The 15,988-nt window shown below is 35.4% G+C and overlaps 1 pseudogene; it reads right to left on the reverse strand.

Annotated features, from left to right (window-relative positions):
* Window positions 1-8,104: 8,104 nt before the first annotated feature.
* Window positions 8,105-14,880, reverse strand: LOC132624685 (double-stranded RNA-binding protein 4-like; annotated as a pseudogene).
* Between the last annotated feature and the right edge of the window lie 1,108 nt (window positions 14,881-15,988).

The following is a 15,988-nucleotide window of genomic DNA, read 5'->3' on the forward strand; positions in this document are numbered from 1 at the left end:
TGTCTAAAATGTCACATTAATACTCATTTAACATATTCACACCTAATCCGAATGTACAGAGTGTTACATTATATCACCTTGTATATGTCTAACTTTAATAGTATCAATTTACAATTTTCCCATAAAAAATTGATTGAAAATTTTGCTCTTGAACCAAAGAGATGCCTTCTACTATTAAGTTCTAGATGGAGATTGCCCGTGCTCCCAACTTTGCGTCTTTCAATGTCATTTTTCCTTTATATGCAAGAGAATAGCATATGTATATCTTACATCTTATTGAGAGAATAATAAATGAAAAACACATATCCATTAATATTTTCAATTGGATAAAGTTCAAGTAATTGCATTATCCACTTCCTTGGTGGAGAGATGTCGCTGATGTATTGATACGATATCGGTATCAATTGAGGCAATATAAAATGGAAAGAAACCTAAATCTAAGAACAAGAGGGTAAAGATAGAAGATAGACACAAGGATGAAATTTATTGGCAATAAATGTTCTTGACCAACCTAATAAATCAACTTTTCTCCATGCGGGGCTAGGTTCCAAACCTAGTTTTGTATGGCGAGGTTTGTGTGAAGGGAAACAAATTCTTAACCAAGGATGTCTTCAACGTATTGGTGATGGGAAGGCAATGAGGGTCTATATTGACCCATGGCAGCCTAAAGATGATTCAAGTTATGTTGAAAGCTTTAGTTTTCTTGGGAGCAACAATTTGCTTGTAGCCGATCTGATGAGACAAGATGTACGAGAATGGAACTGGAATTTGCTTCATACCCTTTTTAATGCCTCCGAGATAGAGGTGGTTAGACAAATTTCCTTGAATAGTAGTGTGACATCTCGGAAATTTCCAATCTCGTACAGCGAATAGACTAACGAAGAATACGAGTATACGATGTTTTAATCAGGAGGGAATGACGTTTGATGACCCTAAGTAAGATTTCAAAGGCAATGGGAATAAGAGATAGGTTATACTCCACAATGACTAATTATAGGTTCTGAAGACGTGAAAGTTGCAGATTTGCACTTCGGCCTAGTTGATCGTAAAATGAAATACGGACCGTAAAGTAGTTTACGGGCCGTAAACTGCCATGTCGTATTTCAACTTACAAAACTTCAACTTTCTGCCAAAGACTTGAATGGTTAAAAACGACTTGAAATACGGCCCGTAAACTGAGTCGTAAACCACCATGTCCTCTGTTGACACCCAATTTCGTCCCTCCTTTTCAATTTATTTCCTTGGGCTTCTAAAATTATTAACGAACTAAATACTTTATTTTCACCACTATTTTTTATTTTCTACTACTATTAATATCGTTATTTTCACTTTCACTTTTTTACTATCAACGTTACTATTATTACTCTATCACAAATTTTAAATGGTTCGTCATTGTTTCATTTTAGGATTTGTACTCGTTAAATTAATTTTACTTTATTAAATCCTTTACTTTCTACATACTAATTATTATTTGTCTTCACATAATATATATTGTGCTAGTTGTTAAATTAGAAGCCCAAAAATAATTAAAATAAAGAAAGAAGAACCCATATTTTAACATTTGATCCCAAATAACCAGTCCATTATCTATTGAAACAAATCAACCCAACAGACCAGCCCATTACCATTTGTTACCCGACCAGCCCAGTCCAGCCCAATACCTTACCCGACCCGGTCCACTTCATTTCATTTCATCAACTTCACTCTAATACCTAATCTCTTCAGCAACAACGCCGTTCTCTCTCTTTCTCTTTTCCTCCGCCTCTCTCCTCTTTCCCTTCCACTTATGGATGACTGATCCACCCCCTTTCACCATGACACACTTTGCCACCCCATTCTCGTGCACACTCTCTTCCTCTCGTCTCCTCTCCCTCTCTCTTCACGCCCTAGCACTGATCTACTATAAATACATCTTGAAAACAGAGGAAAAGGGGAGTTCTTTTTAGCCGCCTAAACCCCCATTTTTTATACATTTTAGTCACTATATCTCAGAACATTTTTGATATATTAAGTGATTCACTCTTATCAATTCGACTGTTACTTTGGAGTCGAGTGTAGATCGGAGACGTCGACACCCCGTTCACTGCACCTACAAAAGGTCGGTAAACTTGAAGCTTCAATCTTTTCTCTGTTTCTGATACTGTTAGTGTAATGAATTTGCTGTTTGAGATAAAATCATGAATCAGATCTTTTCTAGTGTAAAATCACTTCTCATTTTCCCTTGATTTTTTTTTTTTTTACTGTTATTAGCCTAAAAATGGTCGTTCTTATTTTTGTTGTTTTATACGGTTGAAATTCCGAATGAAATATGTGTTATTTACTAGTTTGGTTGAAATCACGACTAAAAAATGTGATTGAGTTGCTGTTATGACATCTTTATTATGGCATGTTGGTTGGGCTGATTTTCGGCTTTAGGTTTGAAAGTTTTGATTCATTAATTTAAGTTAACCTTAATCTAAGTTGTTTAGCCATGCGTCTTGGTTTTGATTTAGACTTAGAGATGCTCGATTAAGATTGATAACTATCAAGAGTTTAGAGAATTCTAAGTTGAATATCGATTTGGTTCTTTTTTGTTCTGAGATTCTGTTTGAGGAAGAGGCAAAGTTTCAGTTATAGAGTGAGTTTGTTAATTGAGATTACGAGTGCGATTTCGAACTTAGAATAGACAGTAGTCTCCTTTCACGTACTCTGATCAAGTTTGGTTTGTTTGCTTTGAGATTTAGTTTAGTTATAAATTAATAAGAATTACTCGATGCTTTCGGTTCGGATTAGAGAGTTAAGTATTTGATAACATTCCAACTCTTGTCTTCTTGTTCTCATGTAAGAAGCAGTCTAGTATCCTTCTTATGCTGGTTTTTGATCTACCTATATTGTACATTGTCATATTTTCATGAATGTGTTTACATTGGATACCCTCTAAATTCCTTATGCCTATTATACTGGAAACTAAACAGACCATAACAAACAAAGACTATGCCTTGGTCTTGCTATATCTAAAAGTGGTTTAAAACTTCTTTTATGAATTATGTGTTTGCTTAGTTGTGTAGCTTTCTTGTCTATGACAAACGTAATATTAGCATTTTCCCAAAACTGTAAATCTCCTTACTTTCTGATAAACCTTTTCTTTTGATCTGTATCGGTATGATAAGAACTGGCAGTTGCTTACTATACGAATGGGAAACATCATGCATACATTAGGATGTATACATGAGAGTATACCCGGTATATACACGAGTCATTTATGTTGGAAACTGAAACTGCTCTGCTTTTATTTGTTTCTTTTGGTTGCTTGGACATGATTTTGGCTCTGTACTGGTTTTCCTCTAATTGTTTTGTTGGTATTGTGCCTTACTGCCCATTGGATTGGTAGTAGTGTTACTTTTTTATCTTATGCAGAACAGTAATTAGTTTATGAAAATTAATGTATCGTTTTCAATTTAATTTTTTTTGCGAAAAGAAGTGAAGAGCCCACTCTGAAAAAGTGTATTGTTAATTTTCTTCATCTATATATATATATATATATTTTTTTTTTTTTTCAAAATCTATTTTTCTACACATGCACATATGTCATCAGTTCGGCAGTGAGCTTTGTTTTGGGGCTGAATATGTCTTTTGTACATGTTAATCATCTTTAAGTTTCCCATATATGATGATTATGTATATCATAGAAATTATACCATCGCACTAATTCCTTTTCTTTTCCTTTTGCATGACCACCGCATACGAGTCACAGGGATTCACTCTTCTCCCGTATTTGGTGTTGGGCTAAAAGCCCAACGCAATCTATCTTCTCTGTCCAGTTCTGCCCGCAGCAGTCTAAAAATCACGGGGCTGAAGCCTAACAGTAAACGGACCGCAGCAGTTCCAGAAAACGGGCTGAGCCCATTTAATTTTACTTGATCCTTATTTCGTGCATTTAAGTTATATTGTACAACTAATACTTTACTTGGTTTGTTTTTCTTAGTTAGAATGAATTTTAGTGGAATTAGGGGGTTGGTATGATGGGTAGTTAATTTAAAAGAGAAACTAACAATTAGTTCATAAGTCTCATTCCCTTTTTATGTTAAATTATTCATAGTATCTATAACATTTATTTCTTATTAGAACAATTGATTTTCAAAATAGCATGATTACATATTTTGAGTTAAAAGAATCAAGATTCACTCTTACTATTTTAGAAATTTAGAACATTACAAATTTTTATACAAACGTTAACTTATTTGAGAAATAAAAAGACAAACTAGTTTTGTGGATAATTTCTTCACTTTAGCTCTTTTAACACTTAAAACATGTATTTGTTAAAACAACCCTTATATTGAACTAATAGTCTTTCTATAAAAACTTTAAACTTTATCGATATTAATCTTACAATAACGCTTTTAAATTTGTTAGTCGGCATAACCTACTTTCTCCAAATACACGTAAACGTTACACATCCCGCTTCTTTTGGTTTATTTATAATTAAGTTTTTTTTTATGCACATCATTATTTTCTACAAATTTTATTTAAAATAGCATGTTTATATTTCTATTATAACCTTAGCAATGCTTATAAAAATATCTTCTTAAATATTATAAAATATTACATCTACATTCTTAGACCTAATTAAATTTGAGTTTGGTCGGTTAACCATTATTAATGGAATTTAAAGGATGCTTAATACCTTCCCTCTAGGTTAGTTGAACCCGTACCTAGAATCATTTGGTTTCGTAGACTTTAAAATAGAGTTGACTTTAGATAAATAACTTTAATTAACTTTAGGTGTTCTAATTCACCTTAAATAATTAGGTGGCGACTCCTAACTTTAAATAACCCCGAAATTACCCGGATGTTGTAAACTATTTTGACCCCGGTTAAAATAGGGTATAACATCCTCAGCCTGACTTTTTGGTTCTGTTATGCTTAAATACGCTCGCAGAATACGGACCGTAAACTGGGTTTACGACCACTGTGCACTTCAACTACTGTTCATTTCGGATTAGATTTTAAGTCATTAAAAAGGAGACCCAAGCTCATTAATTCATTTCATTTCCACGATACTTCTCCCTAGAAACCTCTAGAATATTCTCCACTCTTCATCTACAAGAAAACAAAGGAAATCAAAGATCAATATCAAGAATCCAAGTGAATCAAGTGTATGAAACTCATCAAAGTTCATCCAAGTTAAGAAATTTCAAGAGAAGTAAACTAGGGTTTTGGTGCAAGAAGAGTAATACCACTCGAGGCTTGTTCCTACAACATCTAAGGTAAGTTTTATGGCATTTACATGTTATTTAGGATATGGAAGAGTTGAAACACTTGGATTATAGAAAGATGTAAGAAATGCGTCATGAAAGTGTGAATAGTAGCATTGTTGAGTAAAGGTTTGAATTAAGCCATGATCATTGATAATTTGTGATTATAAAAATGTTATGAGTGACATTTAGAACATGGAATAAGTATCCTATGTGAGAAAATGCAACAATGAACCATGGCCATGATTATGGAGAAATTGAAGACAAATTGTGAAATACGGATATTGTAAATGAATGATGAGTGTTGTCTATCATATTGTGAATGTGATATGAGCGTTTGGGAGTTGATATAGAATATGGGAAAAATAGTATAAACAAAGGAAATGTTGCCCAATTTTTCCCTAGAATGGTTGCGCGTTCTTATAGACGATTAACTAACGTTAGCGCGAATTCTCTCTTGAAGGTAGAAATGTGATATCAAAGGAGAACAAGCAAGTGATAGCTTGGTTAAACGTCAAAGGTATGTGAGGCTAGTCCTTTCTTTCTAATGGCATGAATCCTATAGCATGACTCTCTTTCCTCTTCATGAGTTCCTATATTCCAGAAAGTTAAAAGCCTACGTCTATGAATAGCTATATAAGATAAGAGACATGTTATGAGCCCTATAATGATGGTGATGAGTTAAAGTATAAAGATTCTAAAATGTATGATATGATGATCCTATAATGATAATGATGTCATTTATTGCTCACACTCACCTTATATGTTAGTTCCTTCAAGGTGAGGCAGAATGTCAAAGAATACTCCATAATGAAATCGGGGGATCACGACCTTACGTCACCCCGAAAAAGTGTAGTTGTTCTTGAGCCCTATGCATATACTATGATAAGTATATTATGATAAGCATATTATGATGAGCATGTATGATGATGATATAACACCGCGCCTATATGGCCGGGCAGTCACCGCTAAGGCGGGCTGCGTATACACCATGGCCAGATGGCATGGGCAGACACCACTAGTGGGCAGCATGAGATGATACCCCGGACGCGGGAGGCCTGGACGCAGGCTAATGTTATAATTATCACACCGATCCGATATGGACGGGCAGCTTATATAGTATCACACCGTACCTATATGGATGAGCAACTTATACTTTTATGCATATATGATATGACGATGAGTATGAGCAAGACAGTATGCATTATTCCTTTTATATTTGACAGTCAGACACAAATGTTTCATATTGACATTTCCTTTATACCATTGTCTTATTTTATTGTTTATGCCTCTTATACTCAGTACAATGCTCGTACTGACGTCCGTTTTCTTTGGACGCTGTGTTCATGCCCGTAGGGAGGAGAGCTTGATCCTGATTCGTAGAAGCTAGTAGCTGATTGAGAGCACTCTATTGTTCGGAGGTGCTTATGATGATTCTTTTGTGTATATTCGTGTATATGTATTTTGGGGCATGACGGGGTCTTGTCCCGTCCTAATGTTTAGCACTCCAGTAGAGGCTCGTAGATACGCAGTGTGGGTTAGATGGTCTCACGAGAGGTTATTATATATATTATTTTGATGGCCGAGAGGCATATGTATATAAAACTATTTACGTTTCCATATGAAATATGATTTTACTACAATTTGAGTATAAATGTGATAAAAGAGCTAAATGAGCATGGTGAGAGATAGAACGAGCGGTGCTCGGTGGTTAGCCCCGGGTACCCGTCGCGGCCCCTAGATGGGTCGTGACAAGTAGGCCCCGAGGAGATACATGGATGTGGAGATGGGATAGCAAAGGATTATATTCCGTGAAGAGTGGATATCGTCTCTATTATAGTAAAAAATATTGCACCGAACCAACAGCACCAACAACTTTGGAAGTTCGTTGGGAGCCTTTCATTACCTCCTAAAGTGCTTAACTTTATTTGGAGAGCCTTGAGAATTTTTTTTCTACATGTGAGAGCCTTTTGAAGAAGAAATGTGTTCAATCTGCCATCGATGTTTGCAAGTACCAGAGACCGTAAAACATTGCTTGGTAGAATATCATTTTGCAAAGCAATGTTGGATTCAATCAAAAGGAACTTTATGGAGTGGTTTGAGGAGCTGAGAATGAGGAATGATAAAACAGGAATGGACGAAGCTGTCATGATTTTGTGGAGCTTGTGGGAAGTGAGAAATAATCTATGCTGGAATAATAAGAAAAGTGTGCCCACTACTATTTTGTACCGAATTGGAGGTATGGAGGAATTCCAATTTGCGGGACGAGATGGCTACTATTACAGTGAATACTATGACTACTAAATGGGAATTGCCTCCGCTTTCCACAATCAAATGTAATAGCGATGTCTCTTACAATATCCATACAGGCTTGGCGGGGGTAGGCATAGAGTTACGTGATCACTTGGGTTCATCGCTGGAAAACAATATTCCCTCGGCCGTGAGATCATAGGAGTGTACGAGGCTCTTGGTTAAGTAGTGATTCAGTACAACGAGACTTATTGTGAAAACTTATAATCTACTCGTGAGGCAAGCTGTGGAAGGAGATTTGGTGAACTACTCTTATTTTGATGCTTTAGTTTTTTATTGTAAAACTTTTCTCATAGAGTTGCCGTTTTTCTCTTTGTCGTCTGTTAAGAAATCAGCAATCAAGTTGCTCAATGTCTTGCTAGAGCATCTACTTCTATGTCTGGTTCGATGGAGTGGAATACTTCTCCTCTGTCACTCATTACCGATTTATTTGCGTTTGATTTGAATAATACATAATGAAAAAACATTTTCAAAAAAATAATAATCCAAAAAGGCACCTATTCTCTTAGAAAACTCTCAAGCAAGTAATCTCTTTAGCTAATCCTCAAGAGAAATGATTCCCCAAGCAAGCAATCTCATCAAATTGTTTAACAATAAATGCCATAGACCCAACTCTCTCACAAGAGTAAACTCAAAGTTCATCAAAATAATCTAACCCTAATGAAATGATAAGTGTAGTATTTAAACTAGACTTAGGTGAAGGCTAAGAGGACTAATAATTATTAGTACAAAACTACCCTTGATTAAATAAGGGTCTTCTTAGTTCGTTAGGCATGATGGCTTGTGTTTTAAGAATGGCCTCTTTCTCCTCCAAGTATTCTGCTAAGTGGAGTCTTGTCCTTCTATTTTAGCATGTTTTTGGGCTTCAAGCTTTCATTCCATGCACCCTCTAAGCATTCAAAATATAGACTTGATGAAAGACCTTTGAACTCTTTGTATGCAAGGTCTTGATGAATATTGGCTTGCATCATGTATGAAAAGATGTCCCTTTTTGGCATAGTTTCTTCTTTTCTTTCACTCTTGACTACTACATTTCATTACACCACTGCAACAAAGGAACAAAAGAACAAAGAAGATAATATGTAATCCAAATGCAGCATAGTAAACATACCCCCATGAAACACTGCATAGAAGGTCGCATGGACATGTTGTACAATAAAAAAATAACAAAGCACAAAAGATATGCTAGAATGTTCAAAGAAATTTATAGATAGTTAGAAGTTGGAAACTTAAACTTATTATTTGCAGCTTCATACTATGCAAATGATACATTTAAACACCGTTAGAGAATTAGTTACCTTAATCATAGAATCTATTTTTTAGCAAAAAATACATGAATGCAGGAAAGTTATCAGGAAAACAACATGAAGATAATCTTTAGTTGCAACGTGAAATCACAAACTTGAAGAGTAAACAAAGACATGGTGCAACTCTATGGCATCACAAACACGCACTAGAGGTAAGAAACACTGATCCTCTGATTGTATTGATGTCGTCAACATTGCTTATAATATTCCAACTGATTCTACTGTGTGCTGTCTATGCGATGATGATAAGGAGGAAACTCAGGACCATTTGTTCTTTGAGTGTAGATGGACTGCAGAGCTAAAGAATAAGCTGGAAACCTGGACAGGTATTAAGCTGCAGATCAGAGAAGGGAGTGATTCAATGTCTAAAGTGGATCAAAGAAAGGCATTGGAAGCAATTCAAAAAGGAAATATTGGCAGCTGTACGGGGAGCTTTGATTTACCATACTTCAAAGGCAAGAAACTGGAAGGTTTTCAAGGAAACATGTGTAAATAATGAGTTGGTTGCTGCGCAGATTAAAAAAGAGATAAAGGGCAGGCTAGATCACGTGAGAGGCTCGAAGAGAGTAATTAGATGTAGTTTCTTTCTGCAAAGATTTTATAATTAGTTGGTTTTTCTCTTCTGGAGGCTTAGGAAATGATGCGCCCTTCCTGGAAGGTGGCATTATTTTCTCAAGTGCTCTTTAGGTGTAATCTTTTTGTTACTTATGGTAATATTTTACAGTTTATTACCAAAAAAATCTCAATAGTCTTCACTCTACTAAATGAGCTACTTCCTTGCATTTGTAAAATCCATTTTCACGTTTTAGCATTAGAGCCAATAGCGCAAGAAAATGCCATAGGAAGTAACAAGTATACCAAAAACTGGAAAGTCACGAGTATTTTACTAAACCATAAAGAAACTATCCACAACTATAGCAAAAGTTGCAATGTCTTTAACAAGACAGACGCTGTCCATTCCAACTTACTACAAGAAGCAACAACTTATATAAGATAACAAACATTTATGCCTTTATGATAACAAACACAGGACTCAATTCATGTGATTGCAGCAGCTTGAAACCTGCAAGGTATTCAAACAGATGCATTAATCAAAGCTAACATAATTGGCTTTCATGGTTTTAACAGAATTTAAACAAGGTTCATGAAGTTCCTTTACCTTTGACAAAATGACTGCCTAAGAAACTCACTGCTCCATGGAGTAGGGAGTAACTTGAGCCCATGGCAAAGTAGCAGCAGGCACCCTGCATACGTAAGAGAATCTGTTGATTAAGCAAATGAAACCATACAGAGAGTTGCTAGAAAAAAAACATGTGGTGATTGTGAACACGAAGACAACTTGAAGAATACTTGGGTTGCTAAATATAAATGAAGTGCTAGGACTATCATTTACAGAAAAACTCATAATATCGTTTGCTATCTAGGAGTGAGATTTATATGATTCAGTAGTTTAATCAGTGTGTAGTGAGAGATGGAGAGAGTGAATTAGCCACACAGATAAATCAGTTGATAGAGATCTCTGAGTTCAGAATATTGTAGTCCCTGCTACAGTGTATATTGTCACTGATGACAGTAGGTTCTCTTGAAGACAAGAAGCAAAGCACTAAATATATTCCATGAAGAAGTCAAAGCTGAAAACCTCATAACAAGCAGAAACTCTCAAGTAGCAACCTTAAGCTTAAAAATGCAATATATTTATCCAAAAAATTGCAAATTAAGTGCGACAAGTGACTAGAATTTAGTTCCAAGGAAAACGTGATCCGAGCTTTAAGCAAATTAACATTTGTACTAATTACCAACTTCTTGTGCCCTCCTCGACTGGGCATAATTTCAAGCAAGAAGTTAAATTTTTTATTGCATTAACCTTTTGAAAAAATTGATTATTTAAACATAAAAGAGGGCCTTGTAGTAGTTCTTGTATAGGAAAATATTAAAAGTACTAAAAACTGCAGAAGAGAAACTTCCGTATAGAAGGAAAAAAAAACAGTTGTGGGCAGCAAAAAATAGATAAGTATCATAATAGTGACTAATAATGCGCAAAAGGTAGACAAAAAAAAACACCAGAACCACATGAACAAGGCCAAGAAGCCATCCAGTACTAGGTAAAAGACTTGCTTGTTAATTGGCATTACTACGTAAAAGCATGTATTAAAATTGGTTCCTGCTGTAAACAAAGCATGGGAGCACATGAAAACATCACATGCACGAGAAATTTGTTCCATGCATCTAAATAAATGTGAAACAAGAGAACAAAAGAGAGAAACCACTAATTATATTTTCATTAAAACAAGAGATAGGAAGGCTTCCTTATATAGGACTTTAGACTACATAAAATAAGAGAAGTTCTCTAATTTGTAGAATTATTAGTTATAGCATGAAAGTTGAGAATATTCCCTTATAGTACTCTTTTGATAAGGAAATTTGAGAGTACTATAAATATTCCCTTATAGTACTCTCGCTGTTCCAATTATTTATATTCTTTCCAATTTGGCATGCTGTATAATATCTGAAACCATTCCATTTCTATACTACTTTCACTACTTTTAAGGAATCAAATTCATTATACTATTTAAATTCAAAACTTTGAAGAGATGTTTTCTATATCTAAATAATTTTCCAATTATTATTTTGATATTTTTTCACTGTCATTAACAAAGAAAATTAACATAATAAACCCCATGTTCAGACGAATACCATATGAAACAACATGAGCGAAGAATCTATCATATTAACAAAAAATATATAACAAATCTAAACACATTCTACCACTCCGTGCATAAGTAAGTCTGGAACTGCACTCAAGGATGTGTGGCCTAGTGGTCAAAACACTAGGTAACTTCTTCCCGTCTGCCTATGCCCTAGTGGACAGAATTATCCGGTACATGTATAAGTGGAAGGTAGCAAGTACCCGGTAGAATAGCCAAACTGCGTGCAAGCAGCATAGTTATAGAAATAATATAATTATGTTCTAAACTTGTCATACATATATTGGATTCAGGAATCTCAGAGTAAATTTAACAAATTAGACTGCAAAAAAAAAAAAAATCGGAATAATACATAGAACCAACTACCATATTTTCCAGATACTAACATTATTATTATAGAAGACATGATTACATGCTTGGGCACTAAGTACTGGAATGTGTGGTGCGTACTGCTACATGAACAATACGCTGCTTTAATGTGTCATAGACTACATGGACAACTAATTAGAAAGGTTGGCTGACATAATTGCTAACTTAATGTAGACTGCTAAACAGGTCAACTAACATAGATAGCTAAATTGAGAAATTAGTTTACATCAACCATACATGATTGATGGTGCAGGAAGGAACAAATGCACTATCGTGTGTTTGCAAGAATCTGAGGACAAGATTTTTATTGTTGTGTTCATCTCGATAAGATATTTATAATATGGTCTACTAATAGACTTACGACTTGATAAGGTATGTTTGATCAAAACCAATTTGCTAGAGTTGAGAAGAAATTATAATGACCAAAGGGCATGGGAGAATGTAATACTGGGAGGCAAACACATAGGTTTAGTAACCCATGAAGGGAAAGGGAGGGATATAGACTGAAAAGAAAAAAAATGAATAGAGCACTTATTTAATTCGTTGTGAACGTAGAACGGACATCTTATACAGGACTTTAAGTTCCATGAAACAAAACTGTTTCCTAAAAAAGGCACAACCTTTAAAAGCATTCTATGTTTACTTATTATACAATTACCTGGACATGTATAACAAATATAGATACATTCTAACAAGTTTGAAAACTTACTGAGGGTCAGCTTGCACATCTTTCCATACTCTTTTCTTGTTTCCCTTTTTCTGTTCAGAAGTCGACCAAAGCAAAGATGGATCCAGGACCGGGGGCACAAATCCTATGCGAGGGGCCACTTCCACTGGTGAAGATCCTGATTTTGGTATTTTAAATGCATGAAACTGATTTGGTGCCTCAATAGGTTGTCCAAATGATATGCTAAAAGTCCAGCGTTAGAATTTTCCCTAGCACCTTCGATAACTTCAACTTCTTTCCTTTTCTCCAAATGAACTGGACGGCCAAGTTCTGTAGGCATGAAACCAGCATTAACATCACCTGTATCCTGAACTTTACCTAGTGCAGCGTAAAGCTTGCGCTTAGACTTGATGATGTCCAACATCACGGTTCCAGAATTAGAGTCTGCAAAAGAAGTGATGAAAAGTTAACACTATGCTACAAACAAACACGTGAAAATTAGATATTGAGATCCCCTTCCTTTTCCAGAAGGGGTTATGGGAGAAGGTTGTTGACCTAAGATAGACATAACCGCTGCTCGAGCTGCCAGCTGTTCAGCTTCTTTCTTGTTTTTCCCAGTTTCTCCCCTATAATGAATACCGTTGAAGACCGATATAGATTTGAAAACAGCAGGCACCACCCCAAATTGAACAGTCTGATAAGTAGGTTTCTTTAGGTTCATTTTGACGGCACACTCATTCATGATGGACTTGCAAAACACAGTATCCTAGACAAAGTACACCAGGTAAAAACAGTATTAGTAATATGAGAAAAGAGAGAAACAGACTTTGATTAACTGATCTTTGGAGCCTAAGATTTAGATTTTGAGAAATATACAAACGATGAACCAGGAATGAGAAAACACCTCACTACAAAGATATAAGTTATTTAGACGCTTATAAAACTAAACGTTATAAATATATTATTTTGCGATAATACAACATACCTCAGGAATGAGAGGTCATCTGTCACGTTTCATCTTCTCTTTCATGCTAATCAAGGCAACTCTCGCAGCTTCCTTCTCTGTAGTCTTTAGATGTGAAAATGTGCCAGGAGAGGTATACCAAGGCCCATCAACGAAAACACTTGATCTAAAGAGGGGTGCATGCGGAGAGCCTAAATTGAAAGTCTGATAAATAGGAAAATCTAGGGATGATTGTTGGGTGAGCCTAAATTAAAAGTCTGATAAACAGGAAAATCTAGGGATGATCGTTGGGTATACTCTTGTAGGCGATTCTTTAGCATGTGGGGCTCATAAACATCTACAACAAGAAATGACAAGTAATAAGTCAGAGTTAGTATCATAAACACATTATGCTCCAAGAGTTTCAAACAAGTTAACCAAAAGCATTTGTTGTCTGCTGTCTTTTAAGTATAAAAAAAGGCGAAACAACAAGATTTGAACGGTCCTTTCCATTCAAAACATGTGCATAATTAACTTTCTGAAAAGAGAGAACTTATTTGGAAACCTACTACATACTTCATGATATATACACTAGCACACACCTATATACGTGAGTAAAAAACAAATAAATAATGCGCTAATTCTTCAAATAATTCTTTAGCGGAAAACAGCAAAAACCTTCCAGGGAGTAGAGGTTAGGATGCGTCATCCTACTTATTCAGCACCCTAGGCTTCTAATCAGTTCATTTCCTTTGTAACCCATTCAAGGGATATGGTGTGATGGTTGGAATACCTTTACTGTCGCCTAGTGGTTTGGGGTTCGACCCCTAGGAAGTGAGAACATATCGGTAGGAAGAGCTCCACCCCCTAAGTGGGCCTAACCTACACGAATTTGGATTAGTAGCATCAGTGAATTCTTAACACCAGATACCAGAGCAAAGATCGATGGTGATGGTTGCTTCTCTACTGCTTATCAAAAGTATTTTTTCCCCTTAAGGTAAGAATTGGGAACAAAAAGATCTCATTGTTTTAATGCAACTCTTGAAGAACATCCACACTTAACAAACTACAGACACACAAGTGATCCTGTATAGTTGCAAAAATGAGGTATCACAAAAGCTCAATTTTTATCACCTCCCAAGTTAGAAAAAACAATTAATAATTTCTAGGTTGGTAGGTTTTACTACAGATACAGAGACCAAACAGCTAAACCATAACAAAAGATGTTATCTTTACCAGCACTTGTCAACAAAACAGAAAATTAAAAAAACTTACATTGATTTGTCAGATCTTCAACCATTCTGTTGTGCTGTGCAGAGCTTTGAGTCGCAGAATTGATCGACATGGTTGAGTAGATTTCGGTGTTTCCTGAGTTGTTTAGGGTTAAGTAAATGAAAATGAAGATGCCCACTGAAATATATATAGCAACAATTCACGTTTTTTCTGCTTCTCATTGTTGTGTCTGTTACTTTGCTGATTTGTATTCAGTAGACTCCAAATTGGGATTTTGGATGCATGTAATCATTGGGAAGGGTAAGTAATTTGGATTTGAATGCATGAGTTCCATTTGCCATTTGCCAGATGGGATTTGTAATTTGGATTTGAATGCATCAGTTCCATTTGCCAGATGGGATTTGTAATTTGTATTTGAATGTATCAGTTCCATTTGCCAGATGGGATTTGTAATTTGGATTTGAATGCATCAGTTCCATTTGCCAAATGGGATTTGTAATTTGGATTTGAATGCATCAGTTCCATTTGCCAGATGGGATATAGTTTTAGAAAATGATCAAAATGGCTACAGGGGTTGGACTGTTTTTTAGTCCTTGATATAGACCACGTGATCGAAATAGTCCTTATGTATGGAAAAAGTGATTACTATAGTCCCTCATATATATCACGTAACGAATAGTTCTTAATGTATGAAAAAAGTGATCAATTCACTCCTTCATATATATCCAAATAATCCTTAATGTATGAAAAACGTGATCATTCAAGTTTAATTCACGTGAATTTTTTTTATTAAGTTTAACCAAAAACGTAATTCACGTGACCTGTAGAAAACATAAAAAATGGGAGCAATACCTGTTGGCCATAATCGAATCTTATATGATGAGAAGAATGGTCTATTTTTGTTACCTTCAATTGAAACTCTCATACCAATAATCAGAGTGAAGCTCACGTGAGCTCTATAAAAATAAAACTGTGTTTCAAGGAAAGCAAAAAAAAATGTATACTCCATTGTTGCAGGCGCACACAGTGGTAGTAAGAGGGAAAGGGCAGGTTTTTCTTCTCTCACATCAGTTATGTTGCTGGTTAAACTTAACCGCTTTTTACCTGTACTGTTACTTTTAAGGTTTAGGACTAAATGGATCATTTTTTCTATACATTAAGGACTATCTCGATTACATGGTATATACGAAGGACTAAACTGATCATTTTTTTCATACATT

Source organism: Lycium barbarum, chromosome 12 (genome assembly GCF_019175385.1).
Source record: "Lycium barbarum isolate Lr01 chromosome 12, ASM1917538v2, whole genome shotgun sequence".
Classification (NCBI taxonomy): domain Eukaryota; kingdom Viridiplantae; phylum Streptophyta; class Magnoliopsida; order Solanales; family Solanaceae; genus Lycium; species Lycium barbarum.